Below are 14,742 nucleotides of genomic sequence, written 5' to 3' on the forward strand. Positions count from 1 at the left end.
GATGATCGAAACTTGAGTCTTTTAATTTTTTTTAAAATTCATTTTATTATCATTAATCTACAATTACATGAAGAACATTATGGTTACTAGACCCCCCCTTCACCAAGTCCCCCCCCCACAAACCCCATTACAGTCACTGTCCATCAGTGTAGTAAGATGATATAGACTCACTACTTGTCTTCTCTGTGTTGCACATCCCTCCCTATGCCCCCCCCATTATACATGCTAATCATAAGGCCCCCTTTTTCCCTGCCCTTATCCTTCCCTTCCCACCCCTCCTGCCCAGTCCCTTTCCCTTTGGTAACCGTTAGTCCATTCTTGGGTTCTGTGATTCTGCTGCTGTTTTGTTCCTTCAGTTTTTCTTTGTTCTTATACTTCACATATGAGTGAAATCATTTGGTACTTGTCTTTCTCCACCTGGCTTATTTCACTGAGCATAATACCCCCTAGCTCCATCCATGTTGTTGCAAATGGTAGGATCTGTTTTTTCCTTATGGCTGAGTAATATTCCATTGTGTATATGTACCACATCTTCTTTATCCATTCATCTACTGATGGACATTTAGGTTGCTTCCATTTCTTGGCTATTATAAATGGTGCTGTGATAAACATAGGGGTGCACCTGTATTTTTCAAACTGGAGTGCTGCATTCTTAGGGCAAATTCCTAGAAGTGGAATTCCTGGGTCAAATGGTATTTCTATTTTGAGCTTTTTGAGGAACCTCCATATGGCTTTCCACAATGGTTGAACTAATTTGCATTCCCACCAGCAGTGTAGGAGGGTTCCCCTTTCTTTGCAACCTCGCCAACATTTGTTGTTGTTTGTCTTTTGGATGGTGGCGATCCTTACTGGTGTGAGGTGATATCTCATTGTGGTTTTAATTTGCATTTCTCTGATAATTAGCGATGTAGAGCATCTTTTCATGTGTCTGTTGGCCATCTGAATTTCTTCTTTGGAGAACTGTCTGTTCAGCTCCTCTGCCCATTTTTAAATTGGATTATTTGCTTTTTGTTTGTGGAGGTGCATGAGCTCTTTATATATTTTGGATGTCAATCCTTTATCAGATCTGTCATTTCTGAATATATTCTCCCATACTGTAGGGTACCTTTTTGTTCTATTGATAGTGTCCTTTGCTGTACAGAAGCTTTTCAGCTTGATATAGTCCCACTTGTTCATTTTTGCTTTTGTTTCCTTTGCCCAGGGAGATGTGTTCATGAAGAAGTCACTCATGTTTATGTTAAGAGATTTTTGCCTATGTTTTTTTCTAAGAGTTTTATGGTTTCATGACTTGCGTTCAAGTCTTTGATCCATTTCGAATTTACTTTTGTGTATGGGGTTAGACAGTGATCCAGTTTCATTCTCTTACATGTAGCTGTCCAGTTTTGCCAGCACCATCTGTTGAAGAGACTGTCATTTCCCCATTGTATGTCCATGGCTCCTTTATCATATATTAATTGACCATAAATGTTTGGGTTAATTTCTGGGGTCTCTATTCTGTTCCACTGGTCTGTGGCTCTGTTCTTGTGCCAGCACCAAATTGTCTTGATTACTGTGGCTTTGTAGTAGAGCTTGAAGTTGGGGAGAGAGATCCACCCCCCCCCACTTTATTCTTCCTTCTCAGGATTGCTTTGGCTATTTTGGGGCTTTGGCGGTTCCATATGAATTTTAGAACTATTTGTTCCAGTTCATTGAAGAATGATGTTGGTAATTTGATAGGGATTGCATCAAATCTGTATATTGCTTTGGGCAGGATGGCCATTTTGACGATATTAATTCTTCCTAGCCAGGAGCATGGGATGGGTTTCCATTTGTTAGTGACCTCTTTAATTTCTCATAAGAGTGTCTTGTAGTTTTCAGGGCATAGGTCTTTCACTTCCTTGGTTAGGTTTATTCCTAGGTATTTTATTCTTTTTGATGCTATTGTGAATGGAATTGTTTTCCTGATTTCTCTTTCTATTAGTTCATTGTTAGTGTATAGGAAAGCTACAGATTTCTGTGTGTTAATTTTGTATCCTGCAACTTTGCTGAATTCCGATATAAGTTCTAGTAGTTTTGGAGTGGATTCTTTAGGGTTTTTTATGTACAATATCATGTCATCTGCAAATAGTGACAGTTTGACTTCTTCACCAATCTGGATTCCTTGTATTTCTTTGTTTTGTGTGATTGCTGTGGCTAGGACCTCCAGTACCACGTTGAATAACAGTGGGGAGAGTGGGCATCCCTGTCTTGTTCCCGATCTCAGAGGAAAAGCTTTCAGCCTCTCGCTGTTCAGTATGATGTTAGCTGTGGGTTTATCATATATGGCCTTTATTATGTTGAGGTATTTGCCCTCTATGCCCATTTTATTGAGAGTTTTTATCATGAATGGATGTTGAATTTTGTCGAATGCTTTTTCAGCATCTATGGAGATGATCATGTGGTTTTTGTCTTTCTTTTTGTTGATGTGGTGGATGATGTTGATGGATTTTCGAATGTTGTACCATCCTTGCATACCTGGGATGAATCCCAGTTGGTCATGGTGTATGATCCTCTTGATGTATTTTTGAATACGGTTTGCTAATATTTTGTTGAGTATTTTTGCATCTACGTTCATCAGGGATATTGGTCTGTAATTTTCTTTTTTGGTGGGGTCTTTGCCTGGTTTTCATATTAGGGTGATGTTGGCTTCATAGAATGAGTTTGGGAGTATTCCCTCCTCTTCTGTTTTTTTGGAAAACTTTAAGAAGAATGGGTATTATGTCTTCTCTGTCTGTCTGATAAAATTCCAAGGTAAATCCATGTCGCCTGGGGGTTTTGTTCTTGGGTAGTTTTTTGATTACCGTTTCAATTTCATTGCTGGTAATTGGTCTGTTTAGATTTTCTGTTTCTTTCTGGGTCAGTCTTGGAAGGTTGTATTTTTCTAGGAAGTTGTCCATTTCTCCTAGGTTTTCCAGCTCGTTAGCATATAGGTTTTCATAGTACTCTCTAATAATTCTTTGTATTTCTGTGGGGTCCGTCGTGATTTTTCCTTTCTCGTTTCTGATTCTGTTGATGTGTGTTGACTCTTTTTCTCTTAATAAGTCTGGCTAGAGGCTTATCTATTTTGTTAATTTTCTCGAAGAACCAGCTCTTGGTTTCATTGATTTTTCCTATTGTTTTATTCTTCTCAATTTTATTGATTTCTTCTCTGATCTTTCTTATGTCCCTCTTTCTGCAAATCTTAGGCCTCATTTGTTCTTCTTTTTCCAATTTCGATAATTATGACATTAGACTATTCATTTGGGATTGTTTTTCCTTCTTTAAATATGCCTGGATTGCTATATACTTTCCTCTTAAGACTGCTTTTGCTGCATCCCACAGAAGTTGGGGATTTGTGCTGTTGTTGTCATTTGTTTCTATATATTGCTGAATCTCCATTTTAATTTGGTCCTTGATCCATTGATTATTTAGGAGCATGTTGTTAAGCCTCCATGTGTTTGTGAGCCTTTTTGCTTTCTTTGTACAATTTATTTCTAGTTTTATACCTTTGTGGTCTGAAAAGTTGGTTGGTAGGATTTCAATCTTTTTGAATTTACTGAGGCTCTTTTTGTGGTCTAGTATGTGGTCTATTCTGGAGAATGTTCCATGTGCACTTGAGAAGAATGTGTATCCTGTTGCTTTTGGATGTAGAGTTCTATAGATGTCTATTAGGTCCATCTGTTCTAGCGTGTTGTTAAATGCCTCTGTGTCCTTACTTATTTTCTGTCTGGTGGATCTGTCTTTTGGAGTGAATGGTGTGTTAAAGTCTCCCAAAATGAATGCATTGCATTCTATTTCCTCCTTTAATTCTGTTAGTATTTGTTTCACATATATTGGTGCTCCTTTATTGGGTGCATATATGTTTATAATGGTTATATCCTCTTGTTGGACTGATCCTTTATCATTATGTAATGTCCTTCTTTATCTCTTGTTACTTTATTTTGAAGTCTATTTTGTCTTATACTAGTATTGCAATGCCTGCTTTTTTCTCTCTGTTGTTTGCATGAAATATCTTTCTCCATCCCTTGACTTTTAATTTGTGCATGTCTTTGTGTTTGAGGTGAGTCTCTTGTAAGCAGCATATAGATGTGTCTTGCTTTTTTATCCATTCTATTACTCTGTGTCTTTTGATTGGTGCATTCAGTCCATTTACATTTAGGGTAATTATTGAAAGATATGTACTTATTGCCATTGCAGGCTTTAGATTTGTGGTTACCAAAGGTTCAAGGTTAGCTTGTTTACTACCTTACTGTCTGACCTCACTCGCTTAGTGAGCTGTTATAAACACAGTCTGATGATTATTTCTTTCCCTTCTTTTTCCTCCTCCTCCATTCTTCATATGTTGGGTGTTTTGATCTGTGCTCTTTTTAGGAGTGCTCCCATCTAGAGCAGTCCCTCTAAGATATCCTGTAATGGTGGCTTGTGGGAGGCAAATTCCCTCAGCTTTTGCTTGTCTGGGAATTGTTTAATCTGTCCTTCCTATTTAAATGATAATCGTGCTGGATACAGTATCCTTGGTTCAAGGCCCTTCTGTTTCATTGCATTAAATATATCATGCCATTCTCTTCTGGCCTGTAAGGTTTCTGTTGAGAAGTCTGATGATAGCCTGGTGGGTTTTCCTTTGTAGGTGACCGTTTTTCTCTCTCTGACTGCCTTTAATACTCTGTCCTTGTCCTTGATCTTTGCCATTTTAATTATTATGTGTCTTGGTGTTGTCCTCTTTGGATCCCATCTCTCGGGATTTCTGTGTGCCTCCGTAGTCTAAGCAACTATTTCCTCCCCCAGTTTGAGGAATTTCTCAGCAATTATTTCTTCAAAGACACTTTCTATCCCTTTTTCTCTCTCTTCTTCCTCTGGTACCCCTATAATGCGGATATTGTTCCTTTCGGATTGGTCACACATTTCTCTTAATATTGTTTCATTCCTGGAGATCCTTTTATCTCTCTGTGCATCAGCTTCTATGTGTTCCTGTTCTCTGGTTTCTATTCCATCAATGCCCTCTTGCATCTTATCCATTCTGCTTATAAATCCTTCCAGAGTTTGTTTCAGTTCTGTAATCTTCCTCCGGACTTCATCCCTGAGCTCTTGCATATTTCTCTGCAGCTCTGTCAGCATGTTTATGATTTTTATTTTGAATTCTTTTTCAGGGAGACTGGTAAGGTCTGCCTCTGCAGACCCTTTCTCAGGTGTAAACTATCTTGGACTGGTCCAGATTTTTTTGCCTTTTCATGGTGATAGCAGTGGCTGTAGGCAGGTTGCGGGTGTGTCAGCTGGGAAAAGAAAGTCCTTTCCTGCTTGCTGGATGCCTTGCCCTTCTCCGCTGCCTGTGACAGTTACCAGCACTCCTGGAGCAGCCACCAGGTTAGTCCCCTAAGCTGCTGTGGGCGGGGTGTCCGTCAGAGCAGCGTGGAGCCCTGCAGGGAGTGACAGGTACCCCAGGTGCTCTTCGTTCTAGCGGCGACCCTGCTGGGCAGCTGTGTGGCAGCAGCGGCCTTTGGGTCTGGCCAGGGCGGCTGTGAGTTGGGCTGGGATTCCGGTCGGGTGCTGGGAGCGCGCCTGCTCCCTCTGGCTCCTCTGCAGGTGCGCGCGGGGCTCTTCTGCGCAGGCTTCTACCAGGCTCCTCTGGCTTCACTGCCGGCGGTGCACGAGAGCCGCGCCCGGGCTGTTCGGTTGCGCCACTGCGGGCCAGCACAAGCCTCTCCTGCGGCGCACAGATATGCTCTCGGTCCGTTCTGGAGCTGTCATCCCCGGCGCGCGCCTCCACTCTTCTGCTATTTGGCCGGTGTGTCGGGGTCTGCGTCAGTTGGAGGAACGACTGGCAGGCTGCTTAGTGCCGTGAGGGGCTTCAGAGCTGCACTGCCTCCCTGGGGTTTAGGGCGCCTAAGTTTCCCCGGTATTCCCAGCTGCCGGGACAACTTCGTCCAGCTATGGGGTCCCTGTCTCTTTAAGACTTGCAGAAAGCACTCGCTTTTCTTTTTTCTCAGGGGCGCCGGTTGTGGGGACCTGCCCACAGGTTTTGCTTTTCCGTTTCTCTAATATCCAGCACCCCGTGCACCTTGTGTCTGCGTTCAGGGTGTGGATTCCTAGAGCTGGTTGTTTAGCAGTCCTGGGCTTTCACTCCCTCCCCGTTCTGACTCCTTTCTTCCCACCGGGTTTTGGGGTGGGGGAGCGTTCGGGTCCTGCCTAGCTGTGGCTTGTATCTTACCCCCTTCCTGTGATGTTGAGTTCTTACAGATGTAGATGTATCCTGGCTGTTGTACTGCATCCACTGGTGTCTCTTTTAGGAATAGTTGTATTTATTGTATTTTCATAAATATATATGTTTTGGGGAGGAGATTTCCTCTGAACTACTCATGCCGCCATCTTCCTGTGATCCCCCTATGTTTTTCTTTATAGTCTTAAAACAACAACAATAGGAACAATAATGAATATATATGCTGCATTGGTCAGGTTTCTCCAGAGAAACAGGACCAGTAGGATGTATTTTAAATGTATATAAAGAGACTTAACTATAAGGAATTGGTCCATGCAATTATGGAGGATGGCAAATCCTGAGATCACCAGGGTAGCACAAGCTAGAGACCCCAGATAACTGGTGGTGTAGTTCTAAGGCAAGCAGGCTCGACACCCAGGAGGAGCTCAGGTTTCAGTCTAAGGCAGCAAAAAGGCAGCAACAATGTTTCTTTTTGTAGCAAGATGATGTTCCCGTTGGAAGGCCATAGACAGGAGACTCTCTTATTTGGGAAACGGTCAGCCCTTTTGTTCTATTCAGCCCTTCAGGTGGATGAGGCCCACCTACATTAGGAAGAACAATTTGCTTTATTCAGTCTAGTGATTTAAATATTAATGTCATAAAAATATTTGACTATCTGGCACCCCATGACCCCGTCAAGTTGACAGATAAAATTAACCATCACATGTGCATACATACATGTATAAATAATACAATGGTTTTATTTCAGGTAATCAGGCTATTTCTTCTGGATTTAGGCATCATTTCTGAAGAAAATCAGATTTAAATAGCAGAACAATTCAGAATTGTGGATTGCATTTTTGTAGACATTTCTCTACACACACACACACACACACACACACACACACACACACACACACACACACACACCTACTCCTTTATCAGAGATTCAGATAACTACAGAGAGTTTGAGCTGGTCTTTACCAGCTGAGGACCAGAAGATGGGGTGATCTGTCTAGCTGACACAGAAAATTAGTGATAGAACTAGGAAGTAAACACATGGTTCCTTAATATGGAGATTATATTAGTACTACCTGTAGAGAGCTCTAGAAGAATGTGTAGGATGGAGGGAGGGCAGGATGGAGGTAGGAGCTGGGACTGGGGGTGCAAGAGGAAGAAGCATCTGACAAAGTGAATCCTCAGCTGATTACTCCAGGAGTGAGGAGAGAAAGGGGAGTTCTGAGGGTCTGTGGTCTGGGGAAGGAGGCACTGGTACACAGGGGCAAGTGAGACACAGAAGTCCTACTGTCTCTTCATTCCTTCTTCTAGGACAGAAAACATGACTCAGCTGTGATTCTCTTCCTACTCTTTCCCAGACATGACTTCTTCTAGGCCAAGAACCTTATAAGTCTCCTCAATCAACTCCCCAGACTCTTCAGCTCCATCAATAGGGTTATGGGGCACCCCTTCCATTTGTGGTAAGACCTCCCCACCCTGACAGGGTTAATGCTTAGCAGCATTCAGCACAGTTGACCATTCCTCTTCCTTGATGAGGCTGACCTGGGAGTGTGCTTCTGGTGACAGAAGCAAGGATGAAGAGCACCATGAGATCAGTCTGAATGCCCTCAAAGTGGATAGTCACATCAAGCTGAGTTTTGGTCTCTGGGACACCACAGTCCGCTGACTCTCCTGTGACCTCACAAGGCTTTTATTCTCAGCCCCCTCCATAAGTTCCTCCTCTTCTCCCTGGTACCTGGATTTAAGAGAGTCCCAGGGGTTGGCATGTGCTCTTTACTTAAACCTGCTCTCTTGGTGACCTTATTCAGTCTCAAGGCTTTAAATGCCATTGATTCTCCAATTCCCAAATTTATACCTTTAGCTGAGCTCTCTCCTGAACTTTAGACTCATATAGCCAACTGTTCATTTGACATCTTTACTGGATGTCTAATAGACACCTCAAACTTAATATGTCCCAAATGGAAAGAATTATCTTCTCCCCAATTCCTCCGCTAAAACTGCTGCTCCATTAGCATTCCCCACCTCAGTTGAATGTAACGACATCCCTTCCATTCTGAGGCCAACAACTTTGGTGTTACTTTTGATTCCGTTCTTTTTCCTTTGTCCCGCTTTCCACCTGTCAGTAAAGTCAATATTTTCACCTTCAAAACACATCCAGCATGTAGCTGTCTTTCGCTGCCTCCACTGCTACCATGTAGTCTGAGAGACCATTTCTTCCCACCAGGAGTATCATAAAAGCCTTGGACCTGGACTCCCTGCTTTTACCCTTGACCTCACACTGAGCAGCCTGAGTAATCCTTTCAAAATATAACCCAGGTCAGGTAACTCTGCTCCGAACGTTCTTGTGCCTCTTCATTTCACTCTGAGTAAAAGCTCAAATCCTTATGTAAGTCTTATGCTCTTTAGCGTTCTGTCCTCCCACACCCTTATCTTTTGGAGCAAATCCCCTACTATTTGCTCTCCCTCTCCCTCTTTTCTAGTATCAGGCTTCTTTGCTGTTCCAGAAAGACAGACACAATTCTTGCTTTAAGACATTTCCCCCTAGGTACATGCAGGGTAAATCTTTGCTTAAATGTTACCTTATCAAGGTTTACCTTAACTGCCCTATTTAATAATGTTACCCACAGCTTCCCCACATTCGGCTTCCTGCTATGATTTTCCCATAGAACTTATCACCTTAACCTTTATATAATTTACATATTTATTATGTTTATTATCATTATTGTTATTATTTTTTGGTCCGTTTGTACCCTCTGATGACTCCCACAGGCAGTCTCTAGCACACAGGTACTCAAGAAAGGATTGCTGGATAAGAGGGAATAATTGCCATTACACAGTATTCCTGAATGTCAAGGCCACTGCCTGATTTGGACTCCAGGCCAGCCCTTACCAGCTGCCTGTACGGACTTAATCTCCACGCTGGCCATCCACGAGGTCTAATGGGGGGCTGGTGTAGGCACACCACCTTTCCCCATATGGTTGAGTAATGGTGATCCAAACCCTCTTTGTCTGTGGGGAACTTCGTCCTATCTCCTAATGCTTCCTCTCCGGTATCAGCACCCCTCCCTGACCCCAGCCCACTGCCTCTCTCACAGCCTTTCCAATGGCTTGAGAGCCCTTGGTGACAAAGCGGCCTAGGAGCTGGCCTCTCTAGGAGACCCTCAATGACCGCCATGTGTAAATGCGCCTTCCTGCCGGCAGAGGGCAGGAGCTGCCCCGAAATCCCGTACTGGGCTCGCGCCCGGGCCCTGCCAGGCCGGATTTCTGCGCCGGTTTCCCAACCGTCCCAACGCTCTCCGCCTTCTTCCTGGGAGGGAAAGAGCGAGGACAGGCGGGGAGTTACTGAGTGCGCGCGCGCGTGCTGGTGCTGGGGTGCTGGGCACCTATCCGGAAGCGCCACGCTCCCTTCCTGGGCTGATGCTCTCGGGCTGGCCCGCAGGCCGCTCTAGTAAAACTGCGGTTGCGCGGCCCCTGAGGCCGGAGGGACCCGGCCCAACGCGTTATTCTTTGGTCCCGTTACCCTGGAGGCTCTGCCACTGCGGAAGCGGGTCACAGGCTCCCGGGGAAGGGTCTGGAGGCTGTCCACCAAGCGCCCCCCGCTTCCTTCCTAGAAACGAACTCCAGGCTCGCGGTACAGCCCAGGAGGGCGGCGGGGCCGGGGAAGGAGGGGCGCCGAGCAGGGCCGGTCCGCTCCCGCAGTCGCCAGTCCCCCATGGCCTTTGCCGCCCGGCCGGCCCTGCGCGCTGCTCCGCCCGGAGCCCGCGGGCCCAGAGCGCTCCTGGTTCTTAGAGATGGCCTCGAACTTTCAAAGCCTCTTTCAATCGCCGAAGAAAACCACAGGAAAATAAGCAAATAGGCTTCAAATAAAGAGTGCCCACCCACTGTGTACCACGAACTTTCTTACACAAAGGTGGCTGGATGTGCCGAAGGAGGGCTGGGCAGGAAAGGAGGATGGTCTGCCCGTGCTCCTCTGCTTCGCTTCAGGAAGAAGGGTGGGGCTTTCGAGGTCAATTCTGTGCTGCATCCCCAAGGAAGTTTTATTTAATAACTTCATTGTTCGAATTTCCTATTACCATGAACCCTTCCTTACCCAAATGAGGAAGGGCTACAGTGAGGTACTCTATTTAACTCTTTCCTCTATATATACAGATGTATCATACGTGCAAATGGCAGGCATAAATTCAAACATGAAGAGAGCAAACCTACAAAAAGGATGTCTTCCTCTGTTCCTTGTCGATTAGGCCCCAGCTTTCTTTCCCAGACAATAATTCTTCTTCTTTTTTTGTATCCTTTTACAATCTTTATATAACTACATATGTTACACACATTTAAAAGCTTGATAATATGTATGTAGACATGTGTATTTATCCCCTCTCCCCCCCACCACAGATTGTAACATTTTTTACACAATGTTCTACACCATTACCTCTTTCCTACTAACAATGTACTTTGGACAAAGTCCATGATAGTTAGCAAGAGGGTACCTCATTCTATTTAATGGCTGCATAGTATTTTGTTGTAAAGATACACCATCGTATTTTAACCAGTCCCATAATTCAGGATATTCTGTTTGTTTCCAAACTTACTATTATAAGAAGGTTGGAATGAATATACTGGCACAAAACAGCAACACGCCCATGTAATTTTCTGTAGAGCATGTGTGTTGATGAGTGGCTCTCAGTCTTCCTAGGACCTTATGTTCTGAAGCTCCTGCATGGGTGTAACTATGATGGGTTCACTATTATTTTAAAGCGAATTAATGAATAGATATTAAATGTTTTCTCTGTTTTAAATTTATAATATGGTGAATATGAATAAGTATAACCCCCAAAAGCTCTTAGGAATCCTAATTTTTAAGAGCGAAAAGAGGAATCAAGAGCAAAATGTTTGACTCTGCTGCTATGGAACATTGGGCAGAGGCTTGGAGTCCATGGGTGTGGTGAGGCTGTCTCACACTGAGACATGAGTTCATTTGGTTCCTATAGCTGCTGCTCTACTGTAACACTCTGTGAGCGTTTATCTGCTGTCAGGCTGTTATTCTGGGCAGTGGGAGGAGGATGTTGGTTGGCACTAATCTGTTCTGTCAAAACAACTGCATTTGGTCACTCAACCGTAACTTCCCCAGTCCCAGAATGGGGCAACTGTACTGAGAAATCAAACAAGGTTGTATTCAGTGAGGCTTCTCTGTTGTGTCTATTAAGATATCTTAGCAGAAATGAAGCCCATGTGGTGATCCCTGATACGCAGTCCGATGTCCCACTCAGCCACAAAGGGAATCTTGCCTGTGTCTGCTGCCTTTTGAAGACTGCTGAGTTTCAGGGCTATAAAGTATGTTCTGTTGTTGTCCTGCCCTCAGGAAGAATCAATAGCAACCACTTTTATGAAGCCTTTTGTTCCAGTAGTCTAGGCTTCAACATTTCTTCTACATGGCAAATAAACCATCTTATAGCTTGTAATGTCTGGAGGTCCAGAGTGGCTGTCGATAGCAAGCCAATAAGCTTGTTAAACTGGGAATTCAGAAAAGTGGAGTGGAGCCTGTAGTAACAAGAGGACCGTGATGGTGCCTATGTGGGAGGTAGGAGTGATGTAGCAATGGGGCCCGGCTGGAGCACTGCACATTCCCTCTGGTAGTCGTTATGGAATAGCCCCAATCTATAACCCTTCCCTGCATTTGCCTCCTTGCATAGTCGTACCCCGTCACAGACTTCGGGCTGAATTTGTGAATGACTTTGACCAGTAGAGTGTGGCTGTGTGCAGTCAAAGTGGCTGTGTGCAGTCAAAGTGACTATATGCAATGCTAGGTGCAGGCCTTGCTGCTTCTGTTTTCACCACCTTGGAGCCCTGAGCAGCATGTAAAGAAGTCTGGTTCCCCTGCTGTAGAGTTCATGGTGGACATTGTAGGGGAGAAGCCCTTGAGGGTGAATGACCAAGAAGAGAGGGAAGCCCCGTATTCCAGCCATCCCAGCTGATGGATAGATGTGAAAGTGATGTCATCCCGAATTCTGTAGCCTAAATTAGAGTTGCAGTAGCAAATCCCAGCTGATGCTATGTGGGGCCAAGACAAGCCATCCTAGTTGAGGCCATTAACCCACAGAATAGTGAGAAATAATGTACAATTGCTACAGGTCACTGAGTTTTGAAGTGTTTTGTCTTGGCAGGTGGACGGGGGTGGGTGTGCAGACAGAGATAATTAGGAGAAGGGGAGAGAACTGAAAATTCACCTGTGTTTGCAGTCCTCCTTTCACCTCATGGTATCTTAATGACAGCTTCCCCCTCCTCTCAACAACTGAAGCTTTGCCTCATTTTCCTCTTCCAGAAGGAATGACAGTTTCAGTCTGATCATGACAGTTTCCAGGTCCTTGTGAAACATTGTTTGCTCCTTGGAGACTCGGCTATACCTTCAGCCAACTATTGTCAGTCACTGGACAGCACCACTCTTTTGTCTAGAGAAACTACACTCTAGCTTCCCATGGCTCTTTGGCTTTTTGACTACGTGGCTATGTGATCCTCAACAGTTCCTACCTTCTGGTATTTATGCCCTTGTATATCCCCTCTCCTTGAGTGTGGGTGGGACCTCCAACAATATCGACAACATGCTTCTAGAATAGGGCAGAAGTGATGGGATGTCATTCTTGAGATTGTTCGTTTATATAAAATTCTGTCTTAACAGATGGGAGGGAGAGACTCATATTTGCTGGTTTTGTGAACTAAGCTGCAGTGTTGTGAGAGGGGTCATAGACAAGAAGCTGTTGATAGCCTGTAGCAACTGAGCGTAGCTCCTTGATGACAACCAGCAGGAGAACAGGCCCTCAGTCATACAGCTGCAAGGAAGTAACCACCGGCAATCTGAGTGAACTTGGGAATAGATTCTCTCATTCTAGAGGAGAATGAAGCCTAGCCAACACCTTATTGCAGCCTTCTGAGACCCTCAGCAGAGGACCCAGATAAGCTCTGCCTGGATTCCTGACCCTCAAAAACTGTGAGATAATAATTGTATATTGTTTTTAAGATACTAACTTTGTGGTAAATGAAAAGTTAGTACAGTCTTTGTCTTTTCATTGGTTCAAAAAGTTTACTGAGCATCTGCATGGTGTCAGGCCCTATTCGAGGTGCATGTGATGTAACAGTAGAGCCCAAGGCATTTTATTCTACGTAGTGGGTGGCAGCCAAAACCCTCAACCATTTTTCCCTATAATGAAGAGATAGGAATTGAGGCCTCAGCCTCTGGGCCTAAAGGAGAGAGAAGGAAACGTCTGCACTGCTCCATGGCAATGGGGGGCTCTCATCCTCATGTCTCTCCATTTCCCACAACTCTCAGAGTGCAGAATTAGAAGAGATTTCTAAACCAGTAGTGATTAAATGATGGGAGAGGGGCAAAAACAGACACATAATCTTTGATATGATTTTATAAAGAAGTTTATTGCAAAAGAGCAAGGAGCTTCAGCTCAGCAAAGCTTAAAGGGGCTTGAGGGCTGGTGGGACGATGATTGATGCTGATCTCCTGGGTGGACAGTGGCCTGGGGCCATGGCAGTGACTGTGGAGTTAGCTGATGAGCTTGGCAAAAAGTGCTGACCCAGAGCTTAGCTGCTCTCATCCAGTGAACTGGAACCACTTGACAGGTAGTATTGTTCTGTGATGACCTGTTATCACAGAATGACACCTGAACTGGGCTGTTGTGACAATTGTTTCTGCTCAGTGTGAGATGGGATGTATTTACAGTTTTACAAACATTAACTACACTAACAAATGTGTGGAGAAGCGTATTTTGATTTCTGCACTGCCCTGTGTAACTGTTAATCACCTGCCTTGCATTACTGCAATGACGGTGGGTCATATTTATGGGCTGAATTTCAAACCACTGAGCTGGGGTTATACAGGGTGGGGCATGGAATGAGCTCATCATTCCCAAGAATCCCTACAGCAGCAAGAGACATTCAGGAATCCCACCGCTGCGGCACCATGCTTCCTGTGTATCTCCTGCATGTCAGTCCAGAAATGATATCACTCCTTGCTGTCACTGTGTTTCTACTTCCTTTCCTCTCCACTTCCCAAAGTCTGTCATATGTCCTGGGCACTCACTTCAACTCAGCATTCCTGCAGTTGCTGTCCCTCACTGTCTCTCCTGTCCAGCTCTGTGGCTCACTGTCTTACTCAGTCTCTGTGCTGTGGGCAGCTGATCTCCTCCCTACTTGGACTGTAGATACAGAGCAACAAAGCAGCCTCTGTGGGTGGGGCTGGCAGAACCTGGAGGGTTCTGAGTCTAGGATGTGAAGAAAACCACAGAGCAGCACATGGCCCACTTGGGCAATGAGTCTCTTTGTTTTATCATTTGCTGATCAACACATAGCCAAGGACAAGGACAACACTACTGCTGCTTCTGTTGGAAAAAATCCAATTCCAGGCATCCTGTGCAGCACAGAGCTCTGCCAGTGGTCTGGGCTCTGCCAATGAAGGATATACACTGGCTGCAGAATGGCCATAGATTTTATAACTCAGCCTGGGGCAGGGTACTGAAGGGCTGAGATACAGGAAG

The sequence above is a fragment of the Manis pentadactyla genome, chromosome 11 (genome assembly GCF_030020395.1).
Source record: "Manis pentadactyla isolate mManPen7 chromosome 11, mManPen7.hap1, whole genome shotgun sequence".
NCBI classification, from domain to species: domain Eukaryota; kingdom Metazoa; phylum Chordata; class Mammalia; order Pholidota; family Manidae; genus Manis; species Manis pentadactyla.